Consider the following 10,026-nt stretch of genomic DNA (forward strand, 5'->3'; position numbering starts at 1 on the left):
ATAAAAATACCCAAAACACTCAATAGGGTATTAAAGTAATTTAATAATCAATATTAAATTCAATAAGGCCAAATGTCATTTTTGGGGTTTTTTTTGGGTTTGTTTATAGAAATTCAATGATGGAGGGTTTATCTATAATATTAGTACTAAGAATGGGTATATCACTAAATATCTCTAAAGAAAAACCCTAAACCCACTCACCTACGTACCCTCATCAATCCCTATTGACTTGACCCGGCATCGTACAGCAAAGATCTAATCTAACCTTAAAAACTGCCTAAATCTAAAAGGAAATCTATTGTTTCAAATTATATAAAATAAAAAAATTAATAAAAGAAAGAAATTAATTGAAATCTAAGTATAGGGGATCTGGGCCCACACCTCTAGGTGCCCATTCCCACTTTAAGCTCTGCCATTAATCTTCGTGACCCCAAAAATGTTCTGATATGGACGTATAATTCGTTGATGTGTGACGATAAGTTATTGGTCACAATGGGCCCTACTATTTACCATCGTCCTTTTGTGCATATAATGTCACAATGGACCCTAAACTAAGAAGGACCATTTGCAGACCAATACATGTACCAGAACATGCTTGTTATTTTTCGTAATTTTGATAATTAAATGCTTGTTATTTTTCGTAATTTTAAAGTCCGATATTAGTTGGGTGGTGCATGATTGTAGAATACTTCTGCCACAGTTACAAGGCTGTTCTCTTGCTTTTGTAGGTCAAGATTTAGCGGTCTATAGATTAGCTCGTTTTGTTTTGTCTTTAATTGGTGTATCTTTATGGTATGAGAACTCTCATAATATCTGACAAGATGTTTTCGTTTTGCTTTCTCTCTCTAAAATGTTATGTTATAATAGATCTATATGTCAATAAAACTATTGACATACTCACGTGGCATGAACATTTTAGTAATTTGAGCAATTAAAAAAATTATATCACAAAAAGTTAAAAAGGAACTAAAATGCGCCCATCTATGCCTCATGTGCCCATGGACACCTAAATTTTTGGGGCCCTATTTACCGTTTATACAATTTTATACCCAAAAAATAAAATAAAAACCAGTTTAATAAATTAGACATCTATGAGTGACTTTCAAACATTGATGCAGTTGATGCTCACACATGTTTCCTAAGCTAACAAAGATTGCCCCAAATACGGATGTACTAAGTTACATAATTACATGGTTTGTGATATACTAAGTTACATAGTATATAATATGTGTGTCTTGAAATTATTCTTATTTGGAGTTGTAGCTAGTTTAAAGTTATATATTTTCCTTTTGATAGTGAAGGTGTACTTCGCTATGTATTTGATTCCAAATAATTAAGTGTTGGTGGAATTAGGTGTGGGTAGGGATGGCAATGGGTCGAATTGGGGGTGGGTATGACATTCTCATCCTCATCCCCGTTAAGCTTTTTCCCCCCATCTCCACCTTCATACCCATAATATTCATATCGGGGATTCTCCATCCCCACCTTTGTTGGGGAATGGGTTCCCCGACCTGCCCCATTACGAAAGAAAAAAAAACCAATATATAACTACTTTGTTGAAAAGAAAATGTACGAATTCAAGATAATGAATATATGTAATATATACTTATAAGACAATATAAGAATGTTTATATATGTATTGGAAGTTAACTAAATAAATAAGTAGTGTGGTTTAAGATTTGTATAAATTATATAAGTAATAATATAAAATATAAGTTTAAAATTGGGTTTTACACATAGATTTATATAATGATGGGTATATGTCTAGGAAATAAAAATTGCAGGGACCTATATTGGACAAACCCTAAATTTTATTAAGAAACCACAAAAAGGCACAATAATACAACAAAAAGTAAAATCCAACCAAGCTCAACAACAAGGATATAATTTTTAAGTGAAAAATGTTGGGAAAACTGACTTATATCATGATTTGATTTTTCTTTGGCCTACAAATCAATTCTTTTATGTGGAAAATTCTTTTGACTTTTTCACTCAAATTGTACAAATATGGTTGTGTGGCTTTTAAAAGGCAATGTGATTTGTGGGATGGGCTGCCAATTTTGAAACTTATTAGCTTCTTTGAGAAGCCGGTGCAGCATTTATGCGTGCAGGGAACACTCGGTTGATTGATCCATCAGAGAAGACAAAATAATGGTGTCATTCAAACAGACTTGGGCAATTGATCCAGCAACAAGTCTTTCAGTCATTTGCCAAGTTGGTCCCTTCAGCCTCGTTTGTTACGGAAGATTGTCTTGGCATGAACTATTCTCAGAAATCGTCTTGGCTTGAATTGGCTTAAGTTGAATAACACTTAACCGATGCTTGGTGATGCTTGGATTGGGATTAAATTTATATTGATTAAAATATCCATAAATAGGATGATATATTTCAACTTCTGTTCTTCTGTACAAAAGTGGGTTAAAAATATCCAAAGTTTTATTTAATAAGGTTTATTTTTTAGGTTTGTACGGGTTTTAAATTTGAGGGCATTTGTGTCTATTTAAGTGAGTTTTTTGCTATAGTTGAAATATTTTACAAAAACTGACATTTTTGAAATTAAAGATCAAGTTTTGACTATTTTTGATAAATTCTCAGCCACATGATACATGGTTGCTCCCTTTAATTATTTTTTCCTTATCCTCTCTTCTTTTCTTTATTGATTTTATTTGCTTTTGCCAACTTATTGCCCCAAGGGTGTTTTCTTTTTCTATCTTGTCTACCTTTTTTCTTCTTTTCAATATGGCTTCTCTCTCACGAGTCCACGACAACATCTTGTGTTTTCTTATTCTTATTCTTTTTTATGGTTTTTTTTTCTCACCACCAAAGTGCTATCTCTTGTGCTCTTCTTCTTTTTCTTATTTGCCTCACGCCTCTTTTTCTTCTCTGTCTATTTTTCCACTGGTATCTTTTATCATCTCTTTTTCTATGTTGGCTCCCTTACATGCTTAACGGCATGCTCCTATTTATTTTCCTCTCATGCTTAATCTCATGTTCCCTCTCTCTCTCTCTCTCTCTCTCTCTCTCTCTCTCTCTCTCTCTCTCTCTCTCTCTCTGCACGCATGTATGACCTTTTCCCGCGGGTCACCTCATCTTTTCATTTATTTATTTTTTGTTGTTGTTATCCTCTCTTTGCTCGTGTTTGCCTAGAAACACCCGTGTCTTCCTACTCTCTATTTATTTGGGTGTTACTTTCTCCAAATCTCGACTCTCATACATCGTCGGATTTGAGGGGAGTGCCGTGGGATCGGCTATCACTACTACAAAAAAGGAAAACCACGACGGAATTCACCATCGTGTATTCTGTTTTCAAATCGTCGTGTAATCCACCGACATCTTTTCCATAATAAAACCACGACGGTGAATAACCGTCGTTGTTAAAACAAAAAACGTCATCAAAAAATAAAAACCGACGTCTTTGTGCTGCAAAAAGACATAAAAAACAGTCGAGGATGAGAATAGACGACCAACTCCAACAAAAAAAACATCGTTAAAAAGGAAACAGATGACAAATATAAATACGACGTCTTTACAATCATAATAGATTTACGATTATTGACACCTACTACGTCACAACATTTCCCACAACCGTCGTAAAATAAATTTTCCACTTCGATTTTTATGAATTATGACGTGGAAATAGATGTCAGGGTCATTACTTACGACGCATATATTTACAGAGACGACGTTGAATTTGATAAATAACGTCGGTTCCAAATAAATGAGAGCCGTATTACAGAATTTATACGTCATATTTTGAAAATAAACGACGTGAAAAAAGATGGTGTCATTAATTACGACACAGTAATTTATAATGACGACGTTGTAGTCTATATACAACGTCGTCACCATTAAAAAGACTGTCGTCTTTAATAATTTATGTTAAATAACTTGCCTTCTAGATCTTGTTCTTTGATGTAAACGACGGCAATAGACTAAACTAGCAAATATTAAAACACTTAGAAACACACAAGAATTATACTGGTTCGCGAACTTTTGCCTACGTCCAGTTGTGATTTCTCTAGGTAGAGAAATCACCGCTCCTTTGATTAATAATAGAGATTACAGAACTTTTGCAACCCTAGAACTAATCTCAAAACTCTTGGTTGTCTCTGGCTGTTTTTCCTCTTCTTTAAAATAAGCCTTGCCACACCCTATTTATAGATATAGAGTTGGCTTACATGTCCCAAGGCTGATTGGATTCCTATTCCTAAGTAGATTAGGAAATTACACTTATCCAAATCCTAATAGACTTCTAGAAATCCAAACCTGAATTGAATAAGGAAAACTGAAATTCTTTCCTAATCCCTCTAGGACAAGAATTGGTATACCTCTAATTTTCCTAAAACAATCCTAAACCAACTAGGACATATTTGACGAGCCAAAATCCTAACAATCTCCACCTTGGTGAGTCAAACCAAGTCTTGATCGTTGCACCCCAGAGTATCTTTGAACCTCCTTGAAGCAGCTCTGGAAATCTTCAAGAGTCTTCACCTTGGCAATCTTCTTCTTGCCTCATTGCACCTCAAGTGAGGAGGTGCTCCACTTTAATCAATCAACGAGATTGATCAAGTTCAAGCAATGCTTGAACTTCTTGGCCGGCACTATCTTTGTAAGGAAATCTGCGGCATTGTCATCCGTATGAATCTTTTCAATCCAAATCTCCTTAGACTCCACCCAATTTCTGATTCTGTGATATCTTGCTTCAATGTGCTTTGATCTTCCAGAAAAAACTTGATTCTTTGCCAAGTGAATGGCACTTTGACTATCACACTTCAGCTTCACAAAATCTTGGGTGATTCCCATTTGACTTACCAAGCCATTAAGCCAAATTGCTTCCTTTCCAGCTTCGGCCAATGCAATATACTCTGCCTCTGTGGTCGACAAAGCTGTAATTGGTTGCAGTAGTGCCCTCCAACTGATCGGTCCTCCTGCGCATGTAAACACATAACCAGAAGTTGACCTTCTCTTGTCCAAGTCCCCTGCATAATCAGCATCCACATATCCCAACACCCTTGCATTTTCTTTTTGCTTCTCAAACATAATCCTTTGTCGCCAAGAACCCTTCAAATAACGCAAAATCCACTTGACTGCATCCCAATGTTGCTTTCCTGGATTTCCCATGTATCTGGAAACGACACGATTGCTTCTATATGTCCGGACGTGTGCATACCATTGCATACATAAGGCAGCCCACGACATTAGCATAAGGAACCTTCTCCATTACTTGCTGCTCTTCCTCGGACTTAGGACACTGTTGCCCACTTAACTTGAAGTGAGCTGCCAAAGGAGTCGAAACGCCTTTGCTTCTTGCATGTTGAACTTCTCAAGAACCTTCTGAATATACTTGGCTTGTGATATCTAGATCCTTCCAGGTGGTCCTATCTCTCTGAATCTCCATGCCAAGGATTTTCTGTGCTGCACCTAGATCCTTCATGTCGAACTCCTCGCTCAACATCTTCTTCAAGTCTTGAATTCTAGACTTGTCTTGACAAGCGATTAGCATGTCATCCACATATAACAACAGCAATATGACCATCCCATCTTGGAACACATGATAGTACACACAACAGTCATATAAACATCTTCTAAAATTGATTTTCAGCATGAAGTAATCGAACCTCTTGTACCACTGTCTTGGAGACTGTTTCAGGCCATACAGGGACTTCTTTAGCTGACATACTAGGTTTTCTTTCCCATATTCAACAAACCCTTCTGGTTGAGCCATGAAAATTGTCTCCTCTAGATCCCCATGAAGAAACGCTGTCTTCACATCCATCTGCTCAATCTCCATGTCATGCTGAGTTGCCATTGCTAAAAGCAATCTGATAGAAGTATGCTTAACTACGGGTGAAAAGATCTCATCATAATCCACTCCTTCGTTTTGTGAGTACCCTTTAGCCACGAGCCTTGCTTTGAATCTCACGGCATCTTGTTCATGTAGTCCTTCATTTTTCCTAAATACCCACTTGCATCCAACTAGCTTTCTGTCTTTGGGCTTAGGAACCAACTCCCAAACAGAGTTCTTGTAAAGAGACTCCATTTCTTCTGTCATAGCACTTATCCAACTATCTCGCTCATCACTTGCTATAGCTTCTCGATAAGTAGTTGGATCTCCTTGACTAATGTTAAGAGCATAATTAACTTCGTCTTGGTCAAACCCAAACCTGTCAGGTTTCTTCTTATTCCGATTAGGTTTGTCCAGTGCTATGCATCTCTGGAATGCAGGTGGATTGTTGGTTGGAGTTCTAACCCTTTGGGATGTCTGGCGGATTAGAGTGCCTTCAATCTGCCCTATTTCTTGCTCCACCTGATTCCTAACTGGTGAACGACGCTGATGCTCATCTTCTTCCTCAAAACCATCAGATTCGGCATCTTGCTCAATTTGCTCCACCTGAGCTTCTTCGTCTGAAACTGATTAACGGAATCTTTGTTGCTTCAATTTCAGCATCGTCTTTCTTCTCCCTACTGCTCTCGACTTTATTCAGAGGCATGGTTGTCTCATTAAAGACAACATCTCGGCTGACAACCTTTTTCCTGTTGTTGATATCCCAAAGCTTGAAACCCTTCACTCCTTTCTCAAAACCTAAGAATATGCAATGTGTAGACTTTGGTTTGAGCTTGGACCTTTCATCGCTTGGAATATGTGCATAAGCACTACAGCCGAATACCCTGAGCTTGGAATAGTCCACGGCTTCTCAGACCATACCTCTTCTGCACTCTTAAAACCAAGAACTGTAGATGGTGATCTGTTAATCAAATAACTTGCATGATTAACGCTTCTAAAAACTATCAGGCAATCCTGCATGAAACGCATGCTCCTCTCTCTCTCCATGAGAGTTCGGTTCATCCTCTCAGCAGCTCCATTTTGTTGGGGATTCTTCTTTACTGTGAAGTGCCTTGTGATGCCTTCTTGCTTGCAGTTATCAGTAAACTCATTACTTGTATATTCACCTCCATTGTCACTTCTCAGGTACTTGATCTTTCTTCCAGTTTGATTCTCGGTTTCTGTTTTCCATTCCTTGAACTTTGCAAAAACCTCGGATTTCTGCTTCATGAAATAAACCCAAACATTCCTAGAAAAATCATCCATGAAAGTAACAAAATACCTGGCTCCACCATTTGATTTGGTTGGTGCAGGGCCCCAAACATCTGAGTGAATATAGCTGAGTTGCTCCTTGCTTCGGTTATCTGCACTGCTACTCGTGAATGATACCTTCCTTTGCTTTCCAAGAACACAATATTCACAAAAGTCCAGTTTGCAAGATGACACGCCTTCCAATAAGCCTTGCTTGTGTAATTCTTGCAACCCTTTCTGGCTTATGTGCCCGAGCCTATGATGCCAGAGTTCAGTCTTGTCTTCTATACCTTGATTTACAGAAACAGCTTGCTCCCCAACTATAGTGGTCCCAATTAACTTATACTGACTTATTGGGTTGTAGGTCACCCCGCATTACCACGTGATCCTTTGGCTACCCTGAGTCTTCCCTTTTAGACTCGTACTCATAGCCGGCCTCATCTAAAGTACCCAAGGAAATCAAATTCTTTCTTAGTCTAGGGACATATCTAACGTTCCCCAAAACTCGTATCATCCCATCAAACATTCTGATTTGAACAGTGCGATTCCTTTTACAGGACATGAAGAATCGTCCCCATTAAAACTTCCCGCTGCTGACTTCTTTGTAAGTATCGAACCATTCTCTTACTGCACACATATGAAAAGTGCATCCGGTATCCAAAATCCAATTTGTGAAAGCCTTGGAGCTGATATTACTTGAAAGAAGCTCCCCGTCACTCTCATGCTCGGTGACTGCACTAGCTGAACCCGAGCTTCCTTCCCTCTTGGCTTTCTTCTCTTTCCAAATCTTGCAGTTCCTCTTCCAATGATCGGTTGAACCACATTCGAAGCAACCTTCCTTCTTTTCCTTTTTCTTCTTGGATTTTGACCTACCTCTGTTGCCTGTTTTCTCTTCCTTTGTCTTTTCCCGCCCCCTCTCCTTGCCTTTGGCATAAAGGCCTTGAGAGCTTTCAGTTATATCATCTAGTTTAGCATATGAGTGAAGAGCTTGAATCACGTCTTCAAGCTTCAGGGACTCTTTTCCAAACATTAGAGTTGTTCGAAAGTGCTTGAAAGACGAAGGTAGAGACCTCAGCAAGATGATAGTCATATCATCATCTTTGTAAGTTTCTTCGACCTTCTGAAGATTAGTTATGCAATTTTGAAACCTGCATACGTGATCTTCAATATCACCTCCTTCTTCCAGTCGAAGTCCGAATAGTTCATCCTTTAGAAAAAGTTTATTGGACACGGTTTTGCCCATATAAACATTCTCCAACTTTTCCCATGCTTCTTGGCAGTCATCTTTTTGTGATGTGTGACCGAACTGATCTTGTGAGATGGATCTCGATGGAACTCTTGGCTTTCTTAAGAACCTTACTCCATCTTTGTATGCATGCACTGTTGGCTTCTCACCGCTGAGTGCATCATCCAAATCTTGCTGTATCAGACGTTCTTCATCATCCTTTGCCAATCCGTGAAGTCATCCTTGCCGTCAAAGGGCTTTAACGCAGGTCCTAGATCCGCATTCATCTTCCCTTTAGACATCGTAGAACCCCTTAACCTAGGCTCTGATACCACTTGTTAAATAACTTGCCTTCTAGATCTTGTTCTTTGATGTAAACGACGGCAATAGACTAAACTAGCAAATATTAAAACACTTAGAAACACACAAGAATTATCTTGGTTCGGCAGAACTTTTGCCTACGTCCAGTTGTGATTTCTCTAGGTAGAGAAATCACCGCTCCTTTGATTAATAATAGAGATTCTGAACTTTTGCAACCCTAGAACTAATCTCAAAACTCTTGGTTGTCTCGGCTGTTTTTCCTCTTCTTTAAAATAAGCCTTGCCACACCCTATTTATAGATATAGAGTTGGCTTACATGTCCCAAGGCTGATTGGATTCCTATTCCTAAGTAGATTAGGAAATTACACTTATCCAAATCATAATAGACTTCTAGAAATCCAAACGTGAATTGAATAAGGAAAACTGAAATTCTTTCCTAATCCCTCTAGGACAAGAATTGGTATACCTCTAATTTTCCTAAAACAATCCTAAACCAACTAGGACATATTTGACGAGCCAAAATCCTAACAATTTATACGTCTTCATTTAAAAAATTGACGTCGTCTAATTCATATATCTTAACGTCGACAAGTTTAATGGACTTCAAATACCGTCGTAAAATCTATTTTCCACTTCGATTTTTCTACGAATTATGACGTGGAAATAGATGTCAGGTTCATTAATTACGACGTATGTATTTACTTAGACGACGTTGAAATGAATAAACAACGTCGGTTCCAAATAAATGAGAGTCGTATTACAGAATTTATACGTCATATTTTGAAAATAAACGACGTGGAAAAAATGATGGGGTCATTAATTACGACACAGTAATTTATAAGGACGACGTTGTCGTCTATATACAACGTCGGTACCATGAAAAAGACCGTCGTGTTTAATAATTTATACGTCTTCATTAAAAAAATTAACGTCGTCTAATTCATCTTAACGTCGACGAATTTAATGGACTTCAAATACCGTCGTGAATTCATCCTTTTCCACTTCGTTTATTAAAGAACTTACGACGTGGTAAATTCATGACGACGTCGTCTTTTGTAACGTTCAGGTTAAAATTCTCATCTTTTAGACGTCGGTATTATGGGATTGGAGTCGTGTTATTTTGAATTACATGGCGGTTCTTTATGCTTGTCCGACGTGTTATCCTGGATTACTGTTTCACAATAGCGTCGTGGTTCTTCATTGTTACTTTGCTTTAAGACGTCGGTAAATATATTGCGGTCGTTGAATGCTCCAAAACGTCGTTATTTATTAGAACAGACGTTTGTTTTTCACATTTTTATCAAAACCGTCGTGTTTTGTAATCTGGAACCAGTAATTTTTGTTCTGATTGTTTTGTGGCCAAAACCTGTATAATGAAAGTGAAGAAATCACATTACAATATATT

The sequence above is a fragment of the Prunus mume genome, linkage group LG4 (genome assembly GCF_029339155.1).
Source record: "Prunus mume cultivar Tortuosa linkage group LG4, ASM2933915v1, whole genome shotgun sequence".
Taxonomy (NCBI): domain Eukaryota; kingdom Viridiplantae; phylum Streptophyta; class Magnoliopsida; order Rosales; family Rosaceae; genus Prunus; species Prunus mume.